At 31.4% G+C, this 24,443-nt stretch overlaps 1 protein-coding gene across 1 annotated transcript in view; it reads left to right on the top strand.

Moving 5' to 3' along the window:
• The first annotated feature begins 308 nt into the window (after positions 1–308).
• Positions 309–24,443, top strand: part of LOC113392519 (MYND-type zinc finger-containing chromatin reader ZMYND8-like) — a 281,123-nt gene continuing 256,988 nt past the window's right edge. The window contains exon 1 of the mRNA XM_064220873.1: positions 309–312. The gene's annotated coding sequence lies outside the window, so the exon portion shown is untranslated. The remainder of the gene's footprint in view (positions 313–24,443) is intronic.

Here is a 24,443-nt window from a genome sequence, read left to right as displayed (position 1 = left end):
CAAATTGCGTCACCACGACCCTATTACGTATACAGATTTACGCACTCCCACAGGAATAAACAGTTCATAATTTAAGACATAATAGTCGCAGTGTGTGCCGCAGTATCTAAATCAGGCCGGGATCTCATAACATAACTCACGTACTACTAATTGCCGGCTTCGGGAAATACAACTCCGTGTACGATATAGTCATACTCGTAACGGCATATTTGAAGTAAGGAATTTTGTGATTGTGAACGTTTCATTATGAAAAATTGCAAGTTGATTTAAATTTTATGAATGGTTCGTCATACTTGTATTAAAAAGAGTTAAGTATTGTTTGTTAGTTTTTTCCGATTCGCATAAAAACTACCAGTTCGAATGATTTGATAAATAACCTTTTTATTATTTTAGTCTATAGTTTCAGATTTATATTAATAATTTCGCGCAGGTCTACAATAGACCCGATCGTTAAAAAATTATGATTTTTAGTCTAATTTTGCGATATAAATTATCGCACAATTCGCATAATCAAGACATTTCCATTTTAAATCCTTGAAACTCAATGACATGACAGTTCAACGGGCGGCCATGTTTGACGTTTACGGATGCGTTCAGAAACTGTGTTCCAAATAAAAATATCGTGTAGGAGTACGGTAGATCGTATATTTATATTTGTTTAGTTTTATTTATTTTATCCGAGCGAAGCCGGGTTATCATCTAGTTGTAAATATTTTATCGATACATTCAACGTGAAAAATACGATGAACGTTCAACGCATTAGCATAGTAAGGGCGTAAACATCGTATGGTGAATGTTTATATAATATTGTTTTTTAAATATTGCGATAAAATTTCCGTACGATACAGATAGTTTTATAATATAACCAGAGAATCGTCTGATGAAATATTACTAAATACAATTATTTAAATTAAATTCTGTCTTCGTAAGTAAATGTATAATTAATGTGGAAATAAGACTGCGGTCTTAAATCTTGTCTAGGTTAAGATTTATAGATTAATCGGTTCATTAAATCGACAGTACGCCCCCTCTTTCTTGGTAGAATATGTAAAGTTGTGTCACTGTCACTAATGTATTTAACTAGCTAATCGATCTGACTTTGCAGTATAAATATAAAATTTTGATGATAAGTTTAAATTTACAAATTAAAAATTTACTCTGAGTAAGTATATGAAAAGTATATCCCTAAAAATATATTCTGTATAAATCATGACTGCGTGGAATGTTGACAATAATGTCAGTAGATTTTTTCCGCTGCATTTCAGATTAAAATTCCGAAATTCTCTTGACGAAAAATGAATCAGCCCTTCTTTCACCAGTGGGAGAAATACAATTGTTTTTGAAAAGTTTTTGCACTAGCTATCCAAGGTCTTTCAGAAGGTGTTTCAATTGAAAATTAATTAAATTCAACTCGAAATATATTATTCTAAATTCACTGATAATGAGAACTATTATAATTTACTCAGTATTGCCTCCACAATCGATTGCTAACTATACAAATATTATAAATGCGACAGTAACTCTGTCTCTTTGTTACCTGATAAAGACTAAACTACTGAACCGTAATGAAATTCGAAACTCTGATCGGTGACGAACTAAGTATTTATAAGATCGGGCGCCTTCATTGTTCTTTTAATAAAATACTCCTCTGCATTCACAAATTAATCCTTTATATTCGCCAACTTACCAGTTAATAATAATCAACTTGATAATCAACGGTTGGCCGAAATATGTATCGCAGGGCACCCGTCAGCGACATGCTGATTACAAATACTCACAGCGACGCCGGCATATATATGCATTACAAAAATTAAGGTCCGATATTTCTATCCTCAGATAAACATTTAGATAGTCCTTATTTGACAGACAGCAAAACATTTTACTTGGTGATAGGGTTTTGTGCAAGCTCGTCTGGGTAGGGTGCCATATACCCACTCATCATAATATATTATACCGCTAAGCAGCAATATATAGTATTGTTGTGATCCAGTTTGAGGCTGAGTGAGCTAGTGTAATTAGGTTAGTAAGGCTGGTGGCGCAATGGCACCGCCATTAACCACTTACTATCAGGTAGCCCATTTGCCTGCCTACCATTTTATTAATTGGTTATTCGATGGTTGAACAATCAGCCTTAAAATGTTATTGTGACTTATCTTTTAATAAAGATAACATAAACGTATACTTAAATACATGTTATGTGGGTTTCTGTAATATTTTTTTGATTTACAAATTCCTGAAGCTCTCATTTGTTAGATACAATTTCGCTGGCGTCTGGAACGGAGATTATCTGTCTGCCTTCGTTGACTTAATGAACGTCTTGATGCTATAAACTAACGCGATGTGAAAGTTTTATGTCAATCTGGTATTTGTAACGGAATCAGCTGAAACGCAATAAAATAACCCGTGTAAAATATATTGTAGGTTAGGAGATTTCTTTCATTCTTCAACTTGGTCGATAAAAAGGGGGCAGAACCATTTCTTTGCTTTTTGGTTCGCAGCCATTAAGGGCGATTTATGATCTGTGTTCATTGTTTTATTCGGACCTTTAAAAGTAATAGATCGATTAGACTTCAAATTAGACGATTTGGTTTTGGAAGATCAATTTGATCATAAAGATAATATTGTCTGGTTTTGAAATTTATTTTTAAAACATTTTCTGTTCTGGATGCGAAATATAGTGTATTGAGAGTTAAGTTATGCATTGAAACGACTTTATTTCCCAAATGATATTTTTTGTATGAAATACTTACTTCCTTTCTCGTGTTAGCCGCGGGTACGTGTCAATCGAGTCTGCGCCGTGTTATAAAGTCGGTTCGTGTATACCGGCTATTATCGTTCTTCTATCCTACAAATACTCCACTGCAATACATAAATGCAATGGCTCATGGTGTTTATTTAGTGCGAAGACCAAGGAAGCGTTTCTACGAAATATAGTGTCGGTGTGAGTAAGAACCCGACGTGCGGTTGCTGCATTCTTAACACGTGGTACGCGATTATGATTTGTAAAGTAGCACATACACACATATTTTTACCTTTACATATGTTTACCTACATGCGTACATATTTTTTACTTTTAATTATATTTTTTTAATGTCTTTATGTAAATAATAAAATTTAATGATAAAATATTTATTGCAATAAATAAATTATCTGGGTACATTATGAAGTAATCTCTAGATAAATATACATTTTAGTTAATTGCAATATTAAATACTATTTGTATTTAATATTAGTGTATTCAATATTACGGAATTGTTTAATTCGATACAATTTTCAAGCTTAAATGGACGTTTTAAAACTAAAATGGGTTCTTGGACAGAAATGTTTCATGTCAATGGAACATTAGAATTCATAACAATGAAAGTTAAAATTGACTAAAACGTCTACTATGTTGTTGTAAATTATTGCTCAAATCTTATATCATCTTCTAATTACATTCTATTAATTATAATTTACAGTTAAAAGGTATGATTTTCAGTAACGACGGAATTAAATCGTTAAGTAAAAAATGTCTCGAATGAGGCTGAACATTCCAAGGCCTTGGTTTTAATTCCGAGGCCAATAAAAAAATTGAGTTTGACTGTCAAGAAATCTTCAGTGGCAACTCATAGTTTACGTGACTGATGTATAAGCGATTTAACTCTTGTCAATTTAAAGAGAGATATATTTAGCTGAATAAATTTAATTTGCAATAATGCAACTAAAATCTATTAAAATATCTACTATTGATAACATTGTTTTTAATTTAATAATACTATGGTTCTTGTAGGTCCTTCTTGGTATAATTGACACTATGAGACGGTGTTAGTTTTACATATAATTTAATATTATAACATGAGCAGGGCCGGATCTACCATATGGCTTTTTGGGTCCCAGTTAAGTCAAGTCAAAGTCAAAAATAGACGATAGTGCGAAATAATCCTTAAATTTATTAAAGTAAACAGATCATATGGTTTGCAGCCCTGCGAGTCCTGCAATTAATCAAACTCATTCAATTAATTTAAATCAAGTCTACGTTCAGATATGTCTTAGGTGGGCCCCTAAGTAGTGTTAGCCCAAGGCCCCCTAAACTTACGGTCCGGCTCTGAACTCGAGGATTCAAAAGTGCTTATAAGATCCATTTTATTATAAAGGCGACTTCAATAAAAGAATGCAACTACTATTTAAATATGTTATTGCATTTAAATTGTATTGTAACTATCAACAAGTGTGTGTATGTTTAAAATCAAATGAAAGATTAGACCCAAACACATATATGTGACCTCAAAAAAGTATGTACAAAATATTTATTTCCCTCGCTTTTCAGATATTCGTTTAGTTTTAACGGTTGGCTTTCTATCTCTCTATCGTGTATTTTGAGGGGACGTCTCTCTATCTCGTAGCTGTTACAAAAAACCATTGCGATCCATTTGTTCGATTTTGATTGCTTTGAATGGAAACAAATAATCTGTCAGTTCTGTCAACGAACATATGGATTTCTTTTCTACGAATATCTATATATATTATAGTATGAAACTTGGGAGGTTTTGTGTTAAATCTATATTCCTTACAGAATCTACATATCATTTTGCGAGTGTCAAGTGCAGCCGTCACGCACAACAAGATAATAAATTTGGTTCATTTGTTTTAGTTCTTTTGTAGAAATAACCTTATATTTGCATAAGATAATTATTGAGGAAGGTTATAGAATATGAAACTTTCTGGTACTGCCCCAAGGAGAGGTAATCGTAAACGTTAACTAGTAAAACAAATTATATGAAAGAGGCATTTATGCCATACTAATTAATTTGGCTGAAATGGTTATTCAGTTAAAAGTTATTTTAAAATAGATAGGTATTATAATAATAATTATAATATAACTATATTGTACACCACACGCATATAATAAAGAAAAATGCTTAGGATTACAAAAGTATTTCCTTTTTATATCTTCACAGAGAAGATTTTATTTTACTTTTGTGTTTTTATTACCAGACAGCATTACAATATAAGTTTAGGATATACATATATTTTATTTTTTTCTGAATATTTTACTAATATGCAATATGAGTCTGCATAAGCATCGGAATGTGTCCATGACGTAGGAAGTTCTGTTTTAGTACCCCATTGGGAGTTTAAAAGACACAAAATGAACGAAAGAGACAAAAATACTACAGTATACATATGTTTGTATTTATATCTATGAAGGTACGTTGTCTGACATAGTGTGTATCATGGGAAGGATAGTCAATGTACACTTTTAAAATGGATAACGACTGCAGCTCTAGTAACTCAAGAAGGAGATCGGATGGTGTATAACTAACCTACTAATATTATATATTACTATTACGAATATAATATACAAGTATTATTGTTGATTGGCTCTATAATTTCGAAAAGATAAAATATTACATATGAACGTGACGTTAAGCTTACATGACAAAAATTGTCGTCTACTCGTATCTTTGTCATTCAAATAGTTAACAATATTCTATTAAATATATAATAGATTTTAGAGAATAAATGCATGATTTTTCCTATATTTTAGGCGTAAACACAACCTAAAAACTCTAACGACTCAACTTTAAGGCAGCCTTCATCACTGAACCCGAGTTATACTTCAAAAAGGACTGGTTTCATCGTAACGTACTTTAGTACTTTGCTAAGCTGTTTAAGCCGGGGGACGTACGCCACCTTACCAGGGTCGGATCATCCATTAGATAATTGGAGATAATTCCCTCGGGGCCCCCGAGTCAGCCAAATATTGGGAAATAAGGCTTAAACATCCATTGTTAATGAAATTGTGGAAGAGGTATAATTCTCCATTTCAATATGGTGATGGTATATTTTCTTATAAAATGAAACTTAAAACTAAATTTCACGAACTTTGGTATGAAGCAAGCTTGAATTCCAAGGAAGGAGATATAGGCTCCTTTTTTATGCCTAAAAAAAGCGAGAGAAGTCACGGGCGCCAATGAGTTTTAACCATTAAAATTGTTTTTTGTTATACAGTTTACGGACTTCGTACAAGCTTGGCTTTGTGCGAGCCCGTCTGGTTAGATACCGTCCACTCATCCATATTCTACCACCAAACATCAGTACTCAGAATTGTATACCGGTTTGACTACAGGCATATGGTACATAACATCTTAGTTCTCAAGATTGGTGGCGCGGTGGCGATGTAACGAATGGTTAATATGTCTTACAGCGGCATTGTCTATGGGTAGTGGTAGCCACTCACCATCAGATTGCCCATTTGCCCATACTCCTACCTATACAAAAAAGTTAAAAAATAGCAAATTGGACCCGAAATTTTCCTTGTCTAGAGGCCCCAACATGATAAATCCGGCCCTGCACTTTACAAACTCTTTAAGTAAGATATTTATCATTTTAGTGTCAATAATAAAAATATTTATTAAGTTCAGTAATATAAAAAATTTAGGAAACAGTTTATTTTTTAAATTAATAATTAAGATACCTAAGGGGAAAAAACTGGAAAAGCAAGCATCACCGAGTTCCCATTTTTTTTTTCAATTTAATTTAGGCCAACTGGCCTGTGATTAAATGGGTGACTCGATGCTTATTGGCCATCATCGTCCATAATATTGGTACTGTAAGAAATATTAAAAGTCCCTTACGTTACGAATACGCCACCAATCTCAGGTTATATCTCCAGCACCTGCAGTTACACTTGCTCATTCACCTTTCAAACCAAAAAACATCAACACTAAGTAGTTACTAGCTGTTGTTGGTCGAACATCTACTTAATTTATTTTTTGCGAGTAGAACTGCACTATCGGATGATATTCTCACGCAACACGCAGGCACGAGATCCGCACGGAAGTGGCGAGTGGATTGAATTCATTTTCCACTTGCATTGCATCTTAGTGGACTTGGTGATAGAGCTTTGTGCAATCTCAATTGGGTTGGAATGTGTGGAATGGTGATGTCGTCCCGACCGATTTCGGATAGCGGCCACACAGAGTACACAATCTCTATTAGGGAATAGATTATGAGTTTGAAGGTGTACCCATAATGTGACGGAAACGACCGGAAAGAGTTACCCGCAGTACCAACATTCCGCATGGGAGTGTAAACACTTGCAAATTCCTTTTCCACAGAATAACCCAACAACTTTTATCGGCACGACTCGAGGGTTTGAACCCAGAATCTCGAGATCTAACCACTAGAAGAAAGAGGTAGCTCAACCCTTATATCTTTAATATTTAAACATAACAATAATTTTCTATTTGTGCGTCTGTTTCAAGGATGAGTGAATCAGAGCAAGTTTCCACGGCTGACGTCGCATTGGCGGAATATTCAATGATAAATCTAGACACTACTAATGTGTATGAATTATTAATAAACAAAATTTAACTTTTTTAGTTTTAAGAAGTTTCACGGATTTATTCGAATTCTTACAGTATATATGACTTTATATTTACATGTTACCTACGTGTAGTTATACAGTCTTAATATATATTATACGTTTTCGCTAATAATTCGTTACGAGGTAGATTTACGCGAGATTACTTTTACTTCATGGCTATAAATCTTTGAGGCAGCGTCGTCTCCGTATTACATTTAGGAGTAGAATTTAACATATTATTTATCATTTATGACGAACTTACACATTGAATTATTTTGGATAAGAAGATTTAAAAACATTTACTAATATTATAAAGAGGTAAAATGTATTTGTTTGTATGTCGGCACTTATATCCGGAACTAATGATTCAATTAAAAAAAAATTATCAGTGTTAGAATGTAGGTAGTTAATTTATTCCTGTGTGCCAAATTATATCTATTTCATATCAATTTCTTTTTCAATAAATTGGACCCATGCGAAAGGGGGGTTCACTGGTTTTGTTTGTTATATAAAGGTACTTTAAATTGGAAAATAAATAAATAATCTTGCGATATAATAAGATTATAACTTAGATACAATTAGAAGTATTAGAAATAAATATGCTAAGTAGGGGGTACTTTAGACTTTATTAACTTTCATTTCCTATACTAATAATAATTACTAATAATACTACTTCCTAGCCAAGCCTTGCTTTCGGCTTACTTTTGCAAAATATCTATTTAAATATTTTTTAGTCCCTTGCCATCTAATAAATCAGTTCAGGACGAGACGTTTTGCCGAACGGACGCGTGACACTTTCTCCACAAACAGAGCACAGGGGGTGTGAGGTTTCCGCTCGGTATATTTATGCGTAACGCCCAACCGAGCAAGGTCAACGACGTATATCCTCTATATCTTTTAAGTTATAAATGTTTATACATGCTTTTAAGGAGGCTTATTACTGAAGTTTTTTATTTCACAAACATAACCTCTAACAGAAGTACAGAAAAATACGAGTTTATAGTAAACAATATCAATTGCTGTACAATTGCCATTATTTAATCGTTTAAAAGTTTAAGACATCATATTGAAAATTATATTAAAGGCATTATTAATAACATATTTATATATTATCAAACCTATCCATCTGAAGTATCTGTTTGAATAAATTCTTGATTGAAGACGTCTTGGTAAACGAGTGAGATTAAAGTTATTCTAGTATGACAAACGTCTGATAATAAAAAAATAATTTCCGACGCTATTTCCAACAGTGGACGAAACCAGGATGATTTGAAATTATTTCCACTTTTGTCCGTGATCCAGGAACATATGAATACGCGTATTTTTATACCTATGTATATCAAAAAGCAGGCATGTTCTTAACGACGTAACATAACACTATTTTATTAGAAAATGAATAGTCGTCCTTGACTTCAGCTGCGAAGCCTTTGATCAACGTCCCAGTAATATTTTTTTATAGGCCAAGGTACGTAACAGATTAAAAAAAAAATTGTTTTTATATCTCATTCAGTATAAACACATTACTTAATTTGAGAGCATATGAAATTTATACTAATATTATAAATGCGAAAGTCTGTTATTACGCTTAAACTGCTAAGCCTATTTAGATGAAATTTGTTATGGAGATAGTTTGAATCCCGAAGAACGACATAGGGGTTTTTTTTTTTATCACCCCTCGAGGGGGTAAAATGGGAGTTACAGTTTGCGATTGCAATGTAAGCGCAAAAACATGTGTTTATTTACGTCATCACATTAGAAACCTCTAAAATTAATTATTAGTGTTTCTCTATTATATTGTGCTATATCTATCTATCTATTAAAAAAAAACCGCATGTAAATCCGTTGTGTAATTTGAAAGATCTAAGCATACACAGGGACAGGCAGACAGCGGTAAGCGACTTTGTTTTAAACTATGTAATGATGCTCCTAAGCATGACTATGCTTTATACTTGATCACCAAACTCTAAAACGCGAGCGAAACGGCGGGCGACAACTAGTATTTTATATTATTAATTAATTACTTATAATATATAACATGACGTCACAGTCTAAAAACTGATCTGCGACTCGTGGAATCTTATTTGTGTTGTAAAATTTACTACTTGATAGAAAATATTTTTAATATAAAGGCGATAATAGCAATCTATATACTTGTTGACTTCCAGGCAGGATATATTACATACATATATAATTGTATTTAACTAACATGTTGAAAAAGAGTAACTATTGAGTTTCTTGCCGGTTCTTCTCGGTAGAATCTACATTCCGAACCGGTGGTAGCAACACTTAATAAAGTTTGTTAAATGACGATTCAAAAGTTGTAAAAGCCTACTTAAATAAAGTATATATTAAATTTATGAAAAAAAAAAAAAAAAAACAAAATAAATATATAAAAATGAGGAAAAACGTATTGAAAAAGATTTATTTTTCATTAAAAAATAGAACGAAGAAATTGGTGGTAGGGCTTTGTACAAACCCGTCTGCGTACAAATGATTATCCTATCAAATAAAAACAAACCAATGTGACATTAGACTATAATTTTATAGGTTGGGTAAGTTTAAATTGTTTTATAATTTGATTTAATATTTAGCATGCTTATAGCTAAGCGGGTTTTATACAGATAAAAAATTATAACTATGAAAATCTTCAGCCATAATAAAGTTAACATTTTGAAAAGTCAATTTAAAATGTTTGTAATTATCCATGTCTGGTAATAAAAAATACGTACTTTAGCATTTACCTATATAAAATTATCCACTGACAGCTTGAAAATAACGGTATAAAGTTACTATAAAAATAATATAATAAATTTTACTTGACATTATAGATTGTGAGAAAATATCATATCAAGACAACACCCATAATATTTTTCTTTAGCAATTTAAAGTATCCAAATTAATTAAATTATATTAGGGTACTCAAAATATTCAAAAATTCTAAAAAGAAACTTTTACGAACAACACAAAACAAATATAATTAAATTCTCTATCACAACAATAATCTCCAATGATTTAAAATTGTTTGTTATAATTATATCGATTATATTGTAAATAATATCCATTATTATCGATATAATTGAAAGCTTAATTTTTTTTAAACGGAATTTTTGATATTTACTCCAAAAATTATACGAAAACATCGCTTCCGCTTCGAGAACGTTATTGTTAGCTTCTATGAACGAAAATCTAATAAAACAGAGGAACCTCTTTTGTGTTTTAAGAAAATTAGCTTATGTTTTTCTTTACTTTATACAATCCACGTTGATATTTGTAAACATAAAATATATTCGAAGAATTAATTATGTTCTAGCAAGAAATCAGACGGTTAGCACAATTCGGTGTACTTTGGATGCGTACTAAAGGTGCGATTGATTAAATTCAGATTCAAACCCTGTAGATTAAGATCGTAATAATTAATTTTAAAGAGCGGACAAAAGTTACTGTCAGGTTAGAGAGCGATACTACGGCTGTATAAGAATAAACAAATGAAAATTATTACAAAATTAAAGTAAATTGTTTTCGACAAACTCCAATTCTAACTGAAATTATGTATACTATTATTACAATATTATTAATATTTCATATAAAAAAAAACATTTAAAAGAGGTTTCTTCATTTTGGCGCCAAATGTAGATAGTGACTTGCAGTTTACAAAATTAAATCAAAATAAACCTGTCATAGGTATCGAAATTTCGCGGGAGGGCCCTAGTAGTAACTAATTGTCAGATGCGTCATTTATTTTTGCAAATCATCATGTAGGTACATTGCGTGAAAGTAAAATATTGCAATTACCTATATCTACAGACTATATAATAAACTCGCTGAAGCTGTGGCTTTACCCGCACGAAATTTATAAAACTGTACCTATAGTACACTAACCGTCATCTTCCATTTTACCCCCTCGAGGAGTGAATTAAATAAGTAACCTATGTCCTTTACGCGAAACAAATTATTTCCATATCAAATTTCAACCCAATCGGTTCAGTGGTTAAGGTGTGAAGAAGTAACAGACAGAGTTAAACTATTACACGGACGACGGTGAGGACGACGACGGTGCCTCAGAAAGAACTATCCTAGAGCACAGCCTCATGACATCTATACACAAACGCGACATCAGAGTCGCCGAGGCTGTGCTCTCTCTGATCGAGCTCGGAGCAGGGCCCGCTGGATTGCAGTAAAGTTTTAAAATGTGGGCCCAAATGTCATATATATAAAAATACTTGTCGTAATTTATATCATATAAAATTTATAATAAGTATAAAAAATAAAATGTATTCAAATTCATTGTGGGCCACATCTTCCAAGAAGACGACTAGCTAGAAGTCTAGCGAAGATCTGCTGACGTTCAGTAATAAAATAAAACTTCAAAACACCAAAATGTAATAAAGTAATATGTAAAAAAGGCACGGGCAACTGAGAGCCCGTGGATGTTGTGAACTTGAATAAAAAAAAAGACAGAGTTGTTTTCGCATTATTTACATAGTGTGGTTTCAGGTACTTATAACACTATCAGATTACATATGGTAAAATAATTTCCTTTGTAATTCTGCAAAACTTCTCTTGAGTAATCAACATTTTAAAAAAAATACTTTGTAAATTTTACTTTACTATTCATTACCTAAATTATAAAATAATTGCATCTCAGTCAGTGTTTCTATGTGTGAAATATGGCAAAAGCTGTTCACCTTGATAACTTTATTTTACAATTTTATTCATCTATTCCGTGGCATAAAATGTAATACAAATTCACGGATCTAAAAAGACACTTATAAATATTTCTAACATAAAACGGCAACGAGGCAGCGATGCTTTTAACTTGGCAGAATTCCTTAGGTAGTCAAGGGAATATGTTCCAAAGCATACGAGATTATGGTGGACTAACCTTATATACGTTGAAGACATCACGTGTCCCGTGCGCTTGTGGGTTTGAAATATATTTTAAATAGTATCGTACTTATATAACCGTGACTCTTTTATAAATATCCAGCTACCCGTCTCGGCTTCACATGGGTAAATAAGGGTCAACATAGAACTTGAATATTGAACGACAAACATACACAGAAAAATAATGTTTTTTTTTTATAAGTACGTCTCAGGTGTACGCTGAACAACTCACAAAAGTTATATCGCAATCGGTTGAATGTTGGAACGCATATATGACAAATATATAAAGATTAATTTTAATTTATATATTCATTTACTTCATCAGAAGATACATGAAATTATAATCAAGAAAAAATATATAACGACATTATAGTTATAGCGTAAATAAACTAACCTTTGACCATTTATTCCAAAACAAAAAAAAAAAAAAACGTGACCATAAATTGCTTTGAATTTGAGTATGTATAATACTTAACTTGTACAACCTTATTTAAAAAAGTTAAGTAAATTGAAAGAGAAATTAACAAAATCCTGTACCTGGTTTTGGTTTAAATATTATTCGTAGATACGTGATCCCTCCTATTCCTCGATATCTACCAAATTTTCATAAAATACTTTTGTTTCGGAATTCGAAGTTATATATGTAAAAATGTTTAAATTTTTGTATTATTTTGGTATCTACATTTTTGTTTAACCAAACTATTTTTTTAGCGTGTATAATTATTTTTTTAATTGAATTTCATGGCTGTTATGCGCAATGGTTAAAACTGGCGATGACGGTCGAACATGATCCCCCTTAACGACAAATATTTGTATAGATCTATTGTGTTTCCGCATCCTGGACACAGTTCCTGCCTTCTGATAGTATTACGTTTCATTTGCTTATAATTAAAGTTAATAATACGATCCCTATAAATAATAAATAACAGAAGATATTAATTCTTAATTTATGATTTGTATGCAATTCATATAATCTCACGGGAAATCTGAGACGCAATAGATCATTTTCTCAACATTTAATAACGAGTTAGGAGACATCTTGTAATTCGTGATATCCGGACGGACACGCGACGTGATTATACGCGCTGTAAATAAATTTTAGCGGTACTTGCGACAGGAATTAAAATTAATTTATTATAATATATATAAATTGTATGATCTTTTAGCAATGTACATTCCATATATATTTTTATTCGGTGCAAATTGTTTATGGTTATGTTATTTATGGTATTTATGTAAGTAACATATAAGCATCTAAAATAGTATGACCCTATGTAAAATATATTTCATTCCATAGATATTTCTTAGCGAGACTGTCACATTTTATAAGGTTTATCTTTTTTAAGTTCTCTCAAATAATTAAGAATTTCGAATGTGAATTTTTAAACCAATTTCATTCAACCGATTGAACTAAATTTGGCACACGATTTTGATACTAAAATGCAGTAAAATAAACACAGTTTTATTCGTTTCAGTAATATACTATGTACAAACATTTTATCTAATACTGCGTCGAAATTTTGATAGATTTTCTGTAGTAATTTATTGTAAAAAAAAATATTACGATGATGTCTTGGTGACATTCTGACGTATTGTAAACATGTCGGAAACAGAAACCTCAAACGATTTCAGAGGAAACTACCTTAATATTGTATGGCTATTTACGTAAAATTTGTGTAGAAAATGATCCTTCTGAAAACAATAACGTTGTATAGAAAACTGTTATTATAGTTATGTTTCAATGGAAAGACTTTGATGTGCGATAATAATATTACATTAGTTGATAGGCAGTTACATTATTGACTCCTTTGATCTCTGAAATCCTTAGTGAACTAACCAGCAATGAATACCAAGTAGATAGTACAAAGATAACGGAGTTAAGTGCCCTCAATTTACTTATTTGCTGGATAAAGCTTTGCAAATTATTTGACAATGTACTAATGTATTTAAAAAAATTCTATTCTCATTAAAAAAATATAATAAAACGACTCTAAATATACGTCACTAAAAACTAAATTAGCTTAACAACATTTTTCTAACTCCTAATCAATGTTGATTTTATAATAATATGATAATTTTCAACGATTTTAACCTCTATTTGTTATGATATAAGATCTACTATGTATATTGTTATCCTCTGAAATGTGTAAGAAAGTGATGTGTCCAGGGTTTTCCAGGGTTCATTGGCTCGCGTCGCACGCTCCGTTCATTTGCAGTCTATTAGATTAGCATATTGAATCGTGGGAGCAATGTTATACGTATTTGATAGTATTGAACTTTTTATCTTTGAAACGGTATTTTTATTACAGGTATTTGTTACTGTTTTACCCTCGTGACCCTTTAGTGTCAGAGGCCAACTGTTTAGTGCAACGGTTGGTTAATCTTATACTAAGATATAATAGATAGATAGGCGCATACCCAATTACAGGTGTAATGTTTATTCACTAACGCTCGTACGATGAGGCAATTCGAGACGTTTTCAGAGATTGGGTGCAAAGTATTATGATTTTCGACGCACTGGAGAGTAACACTGCCTTGCAGGTACTGAGAAATATTTAACAGATAGATAACCTACCTTAATTTTATTTGCCCGAGTCAAAGTTCGTACTTATAATTATAAGATGCAGCAGTATGTAATGTCGCAATGAAAAATTACCCCCAAACAGTAAGTCATAAAGAACGGAACGTCTGGACTATAATATAATAACTATGATAGGATTTATGTCATCCCACAGCGATGTTACGGAGAATCTTTGCTTAACGAGTTTTGTTCTACAGAAATATGATGCTTTAGCAAAAGTTTGAACATCATTTTTCTCCTTAGCAGAACTTTTCTCAGAGAGCAAAACTAAACAGCCGATACTTATAATTAAACGTGTACAGGTACACTTGGCATTTTACGCGAATCAAGATGGGACAAAAACGAGCACATGAAGCGAATGTAAGAAGGTGCGCATATGGAAGCGGCGCCTAAGAGGAAAACCCCTCGTAGTGCTTCGTAAATGCGATTACCGCCCGTACACATTGCTAACGAGCTGAACCACGGTACACAAACTAACATATACGTATGACATACAGCCACGCATTTAGAAATAGAAGGAAACTACAAATTAATTATGGATGTTTTAAATAACTATATAACAAATACTTTTTATATCTGTTTATTTGAAAAAAGCAACTATGCTTATATGTTTATTTGAAAAGAGCAACTATGCGAGTTTCTTGTCGTTTCTTCTCGCTGGAGGCTGCTTTCCGAAACGGTGGTAGTGTTTTAATATTGATGATTCGAAAACGTTTCACTGTGAAGTTTACTTGAATAGAATACATTTGATTTGATTTGATTATCATTACATAGTATAAAACAAAGTCGCTTACCACTGTCTGTCTGTCCCTGTGTATCTTTAAAATTACACAACGGATTTTGATGTGGTTTTTTTCAATAGATAGATTGATTCAAGAGGAAGGTTTATATGTATAATACGTGCACAATATAATAGAGAAACATAGGTTTCTAAAATGATGTCGTAAATAAACACATCTTTTTTTGCGCTTACTGCTAGTCCGCGATGGTATATGTCTATCTTTTAGGGTTAACCCACAATAAGTATTTTTATCCTTTACTTTTTACGAGAAATAATGGCTTATTTTCGAAGCTATTTTAACCAATACAGCATTAATCCTTATCTAATTAAGAACCTTAAATACATTGTGCATTTAATATAGATCAATATGGTAATCAATTACAGAACGTAATTTAAATGAATATTTTCGAGGATAGTACAGATTTAGTACAGATATGTCTGAAAAACTGTGAAGTTGTATATAGAGATATACTGTAGTATATTTAATTAGTATCAGTAGTACCTATATATAATTATATATATATTTTTTAAATCATAAATCGTTTTCATTGCACTTTGTATGATCAAGTAATATAAATAAAAGTTAGATCTAGCATATATAAATATGAATCTAGAACTCTGTCTATTTCTCCCGCGTATTACGATGGATGTAATTTATTCTCGCCATTAGTTTTAACTGCCGATCATATGTGAATTTTAATCACTTTAATATTGTCGCCTGGGGCCGCAGTTTACGAAGACGCCATGCATGTCATGTAATTTTAACTTCCTTGATATTAACTATGAATAATGTAAATATTAAAATGTACCTATAAATTAATCATATTTTGCAATTTTAATTGTGATTTTCAACTGCATATCAATATGATATATAAATACAAAATTATATATGTACTAGTTTACTGCCTAACTTCCGTGTGTCGTATAGCGTGATGTTATAATATTACCTTTTAGAATAAATACGCTAACTGAAATTGATTTTTAAAATCGTACCAGGGGCTATTCTACTAATTTACAACAGTTATGACAAGTGTCCGATGCTATTCCTTACAATAATAAAGTTCAGTACAATCGTGACCGTGAATTCTACAAATTTATATCGGGTACGTTCACGAATCTATTCCGTCAAACTACGACCGAACCGCACTGTTGTGTTAGTAGAATAGGAAGACTGCTAATCGACAGCGATTCTGTTTCAATTCGATAGCGATAAAGTGAAAATTCATTACTAGAATTGATCCCCTGGTAGTTCCTGAGTTTAGTGCGTTCAAGCAAATAAACATTTCAACTGAAGGTGTATATTATATAATTAGACACGGAACATTATCTATACTAATATGGTAGTAATCTCCACAAGTAATGATCCAATACTAAAAAAAACTGTGACTGGTAGAAAGCCTTAATATATATATATATATATATATATCATATTATTTTCTTTAATAATAAACCGCTCCCGTACAAAGCTGGGACAGTTGGCTAGTAAATAAAAATATTTATTATACACACGAAAATATATTTTTTAATTGCAACACACGAGCGTCTTCATGAATTTAATCGCTTTAATAAGCCACATGCATGCGAACGGAGCAGCAAACAGCTTATGAAATATAATTTATACATTAAATTTGAAGTGTATTTTCTTTATTTCAAGGCACGTAATTCGTCTTTCTAACAACTAATTCGTTATTTAATAGAAATCTGTTAAAATGTTATCGAAACAATGACATGCCTTAGTCACTGGGAATCCCATTAAAAGCCAGCGGTTTATGTTTGCAACATGCAATGTTATCATGGAGCAATATAATTGCAATACTTAGGTACTCGCACGGCTAATTAAGTTTAAACTGTTCGTTTATTCGTCCAACCGCTTTATTATAGTTGGAAGGTTCGGAATAAATATTTTAACCGGATATTAGGGTGCTTACTATTGGCTGACTCGTTGGTTTAGAAACTAGATTTAAATTCGCTGATCCCGAGCACCAGTTTTGAAATCCCCGGTCTGGGCATTAAAAGTAATTGCGTAATTTTCTCGTTGTTCATGTTTTTGTTTTTATGTTATAGTTTTATAGATTTGAGTGTTTAGTTTTGCTGTTATATCACTCTGTATATGAGTTGTTTTTGAAGTGTAAACTTCTATAGCCCCGTTGGACACTTTTTGGTAGAGGAAAATCTTATAGGTTCGCGTCACCGACATGCTCATGACAGCGCATGCGCAGCGGCCATCTGCTATGTGCGTTAGGTGCTATTTGGTTGGTTGAAATCTCGTGTGTTCGCGTCACCGACACTTTTTCTGTAGCTATAGATACATCTGACGTATAGTGAAACATTTATATTTGAATTGAATTGTTTAATTTGAATTGTTTAATTGTAAAATTACTGTGTAGTACAATAGTTAGTACACAATAAATATACCAATATTTTTAAGATGAAAAATAAATAACAGATAAATATTTTAAGCCTTCGTAAAATTTAGTTTGACGTTTGAACATTTTATATTTTTTATTATCTAACATTTTAAAATATGAAATGCACCACGAAATTAGTATTTCACAGTCGCTGGGACTTTTTCTGACTACCGTGTCAAAACAGATTTCTAGTTGTATTTATATCGTGGAAATTAAAAACTTATAACATATAAAAATAATTTAAGATTAATGTGTTAAAGCTTAAAATATGTTTATTAGTGCAAAATTATATTTCATTACCTTATATTATTAAAATCTTTAATTTAAAATGATGAATAATGACCGTTCCATTAAAAAAAAAATATATTTAAAAAATTAATAATTCCAAATCTTTAGTTATTAATTTAAATTGTGAAAAATAAAATATGTACTTTACTGTTTTTTTGCAAAATGATTATAACTATAATTTTATATTATTCGATATTATTAGTAGAAATTGACGAAAAAAGTATTTAAAAATCAAAATTATACTTTATTCATGTAGACTTTTGAAGCACTTTTGAATCGTCATTTCACATATTGTTTAGATCCTTGATAAAACTCAGTAGTAACTACAAAAAATAAAACGATGATCAATGCGATTTTTACTTAGATAGTTTTCAATCAAACATTTTAATTTCTTACTTTAATTAGCCATATAAGCCTATTGTATATTTTTTGGAAGACAATGACATAATTGAAAGTAGGAAAAGTCTTAAAAGTTTCTTAAAGTTGAAATTAATGATGACAATGACGCAAACAACGATAGTGATGTTAAAAATCAAATACATTGACATTTATGTAAATACAAATACTATCCATAAATAATAAGACTGTATTTTAATTTTTATTTCAATTAAATTATATTTATATTTTGTCATGATCTTGTACGGCCCGTAATGTTTGAATAATAAAAACCATATAAACATGCATATGCGTTGTTCGGAGTGTCAATAGGTATGAAAACCCGATTGATCGTGATAATTTTAATTGAAACATTAGGAAATTTTAAATTTTATTACTAAAAGTTCTAAGTTTTCACTTCTATCGGCTGTCCCTATAACTGCCAATTTTTTTTTTATTTCTCTCGATTATTTAGTAATAGGCCATTGGGTTTCGAAAATCAATTAATAAACAAATGAAAGAGTTGTGTCTTAGGATACCCGGTTGGAACAAAGTTTTTGCTATATTATATAATGTATAGCAAACGGATTTCTAAACGACGCAGGACGTTGCCCGTGCCGCGCACCCCTGCTGCCGATGTCGGTCCGTTACTGTGAACGGAACGATTGTGGAGCCTAGGTAGCTACGCGCGCGAATACTACAATGGCGTCCGGTCTTGCGATGTTTAACTAGTTTTAGTTGTTTATTTAAGTTATTTCAACTGTTTATGTTCACATATATTAAAGTGCATTTTGTTAAAACTCTATTTATCATTTATATGCCCGCTATAAATGTATTGAATAACAAGCACAATGAAATAAATCAACATCGTTTGAAAATAATTAAATAATAAGAAATAAATCAGTTATCATAAATAATAAAAAAAAATGGTTAATGCAAAGGTTGCCTGGAGGCGTAACGCTCTTTCCTTACGTGACGATTTCAGCCAGTTCGCACTACTGTGAGCCGCGTAAAAGGACTCCGTTCCAAAAAAGGTTATTAGGGTTGGATCTGCCGTCCCATCGGGTTATGACAGTAAGTCAATAAAGAGTACACTTGTAATTGGGCACACGATTGTGTACGACGTACGACACCAACTTTCCAATAAATTATATAAAAACAAAATGAAATTAATAAATTAGTCATTATAATTTTTTACTCTACGTAATAAAGAGCTGTTTGGTTTTTTACGGGAAATATTTTGTTGTATAATATGTATATCTTACTATTATTATAAATGCGAGAGTTTGTGTGGATGGATGTTTGTTACTTAATAACGTCTGAACAGGTCTGAATGTAAGTTGGCACAGAGATATATTATTATCTGGTATAGCATATACCAGAAATGGCCCGGTGGTTAGAACGCGTGCAACTTAACCGATGATTTCGGGTTCAAGCCCAGGCAGGCACTACTGAATTTTCATGTGCATAATTTGTGTTTATAATTCATCTCGTGCTCGGCGGTGAAGGAAAACATCGTGAGGAAACCTGCATGTGTCTAATTTCAACGAGATTCTGCCACATGTGTATTCCACCAACCCGCATTGGAGCAGCGTGGTGGAATATGAGGAGAGGCCTTAGCCCAGCAGTGGGAAATTTACAGTCTGCTAATGTATGTAATGTAATGTAGCATATACTCCTATTCTGGAAAAATTACGATTCCCTTGGGATAGATTTGTTTTTGCTTTTCACAGAGAAAGGGATCAGCATGATGGGCTTAGTAGTTAAGGGGTAAGATAATGATATAGTCGGCTAATGGGATACCATATATAGGAGAGTAGGTGACCACTGAATTGGTTGTCGATTTTTTATTTGGAGATTACATTCGAAACTGGTTTTACATATGATTTATCTTTGAAAATGATCATTCGAAAGTACACTGGCTTTTAATGCGCTGAAATCCTAAAACATTTACAACGCACGAAATGAGTGCCAAATGTTTATACAAATTAGTATGTTAATAAACCTTAAAGCAACAAATTAAGCACGATCTCATCCATTACTTTTTATTAACTCTATTAATATTTAAAGCCTTTTTTAATTGATATTTTTTATTAGGCCGTTTATTTAACGAAGCCTTTCCCGGCGATCCTGATCAGGACGTATATGGTACAAGAATGAAATTTAATTAAAAACGTCTTCGAGATCAGGTTTGTATCAAAAGGAAAGAATTCATGTTTTAATAATATTGCTTATTGTTGCGATGTAACACAGCTTGAACAGTATTGCCGAAATTGTATTGATATGCCGATCTATACATAAGCAAACTTAAATTTTTGATTTTAAGGTATCAATTTAAATTATATTATTAATAATATTTTAGTAATATTCTTCATACCTTAGTTGTCTGTAAATTTATTTTGAGTAATTTTAAATTTCCTAAATTAAAATATTGTTTCTTGTGACAATATGCAAATTTAATTAATTATATTAAAAATACTTTTTTTTATAGCGCATGCAAAATACGGGTATTATGAAAATTTTACAGTTATAACAAAAAAAAAAAATATAGACGAATCTCTACGACAATGACCAAAGTTTTATTTAAGCATTTATGATTGTAAGCTTGAAGACTGGCTATGGCGCCGAAGGTCTGCTGCTCTACCTTGATAAATGACTTAGGCCATAAGTCCAGTGCCGTCTTGACCCTAGGATGTCATTCGCCGATAAATCTCAATGTCAAAAACTATTTTCTTCTTTACGTCAAAAATTACTTATTAGAAAAACATCTAAGAAAGTTCTAAGTATAGGTACTTTTATCAATCATAAAATCTTTGTGTTCGTTATAGTTTATCTGTGGAGCTCCTCGAACTAAGTACTAGTACTCGAAGATAAACACTTCGTAAGCCATTAGTCTAACACATGCTAACGCGGAAGCCCTATGTAGGGTTACTACCTGGAGGAAATTTTCTCAATAAATGATAAAATATTGCTTTACCGAATTAGATTTTATTACTAATTCGAATCTTAAATATTAATTATCTATTTTATTTGAATATATTTATAATTTAATTAAATGTATTTGATTGAAACTTCTAGAATGTCGTCGTTTTGTTAAAATATATTTGCAAGCCTTACATAATCGATTAAGTTAAGCTTAATCGAACAAGCAATCAAATAAGCGCACCCCTATTCGATTCCCGCCAGCTTGTTTTACTCTTTTATTGTGCACGGGTTCTTGCAATAATTACGCCGAAGTGCTGAAAACCAAATTAAGTATTACCAGTATGAGAAAATATTAAAGATTTAACGTCAATAGCGCAGATGTTGAATCCCTCGATTCAATTAAAAGTAATTGAAATTTCTGTTTTTTACTATATATGTACGTACTTTTACTATATATAATATATAAAAATATGATATTACAATGAACATTTTGAAATATATATAAAATATACTTAATTTTATATCAATGATACAATAGAAAACTTTGCTTTTTTTTAATGGTGTCCGTAAGATTCCAATATTACCGACACCAGAAGTAATACCAATCAAACGCAAATTATTTATGGCTTCTTATGAATCCTGAAGTGGCCACTGCAGTTGTAATTTACCTGAGCACGGGATAAAAATTTTGGACTGGCCAAAATCATTTGCGAATAACCTTACGACCATAACAAAGTCATATCGGTTCTATTCACGGTAGATTATTAATAATTGACTGAAGAATTACTGGCTGAAGATAGAACAGGTGCAACAATTATTAATCTGAAATAAGAAATAAGCTATTAATAACAATGTTCTCAAGTCAAAATCACATATAGAAGCAGTTTAAGCTGAATCTTCTTCTAGTTAAAATCGGCAGTTATTGACTTTATAATAAGATTGGATATATAAGATCTTATTTCGAATTGTGGTCGTTTTTTTATGCCAAATAGTAAAAACTAATTATAACTAACTATTAATGGATACTTATTGTTGAAACTTAAACGTCTATAGCTATTATTAACCTTTTGATCTTTTAGAAGTTATATCCGTTCGCAAACTATACTAAAATCAATAATATATACTGATGTCAGCTTGATGGAAACCGAGTTATTTTAGATCTTGACTAAATCACTCACTAACATTGTATATAAGTACACTTTTTGTAACGTTGTAACGGAATAGTGCAGGACAGTTAGCTACTAGTAATACCAAGCCGTTAAATTATTATATATTTCATATATAATAGAATCGTATTATTTAGTTACAATTACGCCGTATCATAAAATCCGAGGGATTTATATCAATCGTATATGTAGCATTTCGTGGCATGTTTATTAAGAAATAACTGCTTTAAATCAATTTATATTATTTATAGAAGTCAAATTTAAAACAAAAAATAATAATCGAATTATTTATTAATTTTTTACTGATTTTCATTACATTCACATTTCGTATTGGTAATTTTTCGAGTGGGTAACCCTTGAGTATAGGTCATTCATTCTATGTCATTCCTTCGTGGTTGTTTAGCCGGTCAATGTGCATAATTACGCTGTCTCTGTGCAAGACGGCAGGCGCCTCATAAACTTAAAATGCTATAAGCTGCATTCCATCCGTTTCTGCTAATCATTTCATCTTATGAACTAAACCGCAATGACCATACACTTCTTACAACTCTTCCTTACAATTAAGAGAAATGTGAATATGAAACGAAACATTCCACAATGAATACAATTACGTATCGTACGTAAGAAAAAAATATTAATTCCAGCTAAATATATATATTTTTTAACAATATTTTTTTATGGCAATAAATATTAACGGAGTATAAAATTAATAAAATATAAATTAGATTGTATTTTCAACCAAGGTGTTAGGGCGGCCTCTTAACGGGAACATTCGTCTATATTATAACAATCTAAGATTCGATTTTAAATGACGGAATAAGATGTCGGACAAAATGTAACATTACAAATTCCGAACTGCATCTTCTCATTCATTTACGTAATCTTCGAATTTGATCTGTTACAGTACATGCTCAAGGTGAGGGACCATAAGACGTCATAGTTTAAGGTTTGCTTCAGATTGTAAAATTATTTTTTTCGATGTTCCTTTTACGTACTGTTAAAGCAATTATATTTATATGCTTAACGGTAAATAAAAAAAAATACTTCTTATTCAGTCATGTACGATAAGTTTAAATAATATATTATGTTAGTAGTTTAATTAAACCGAACATGAATAATCGCTAGTTTTAAGCTATGTAATATTAACAAACTTGAATGTTCAGCGCCTGCTCAGATATTGCCGCAATATATGTTTAATTAGCGTTATGTTGCTGTGCATATTGCATATACATACATAAGTACACGCTATTAACAAAATGAATAAGAAAGCTTTTATGAGCCCAAGAACTTAAAAAATAGTTATTTTTAAACTAAAATTTTGTTCTTTTGTCTAATACTACGAGCTAAAACTTATTTAAAAGGCAATTTACCAAATTTTTATTACGTCACATCTATTTGATATAATGGCAGATTTTCTCATTATACAATGAGTCCCCATGACAACAAGGTGCAGGTTAAATATAATTCAATGTGTTTAAGGGACAGTTACGAAGAGTATTTCCTAAAATTCTTAAAAATAATTGATCTTAAAGAATAAATATTTGGTATATACAAAACATTATTTATTTAAAAAGGGTACAACAACAACATACTTATTTTACACTAACTAAGAAACATAAACTTCGTAACATTCACTGATATACATATCAAAATATAAATGTACACAAATTTCACAAACTTTGACATG

The sequence above is a fragment of the Vanessa tameamea genome, chromosome 5, assembly GCF_037043105.1.
Source record: "Vanessa tameamea isolate UH-Manoa-2023 chromosome 5, ilVanTame1 primary haplotype, whole genome shotgun sequence".
Taxonomy (NCBI): Eukaryota; Metazoa; Arthropoda; class Insecta; order Lepidoptera; family Nymphalidae; genus Vanessa; species Vanessa tameamea.
This window is presented reverse-complemented; position numbering and strand designations above follow the sequence as displayed.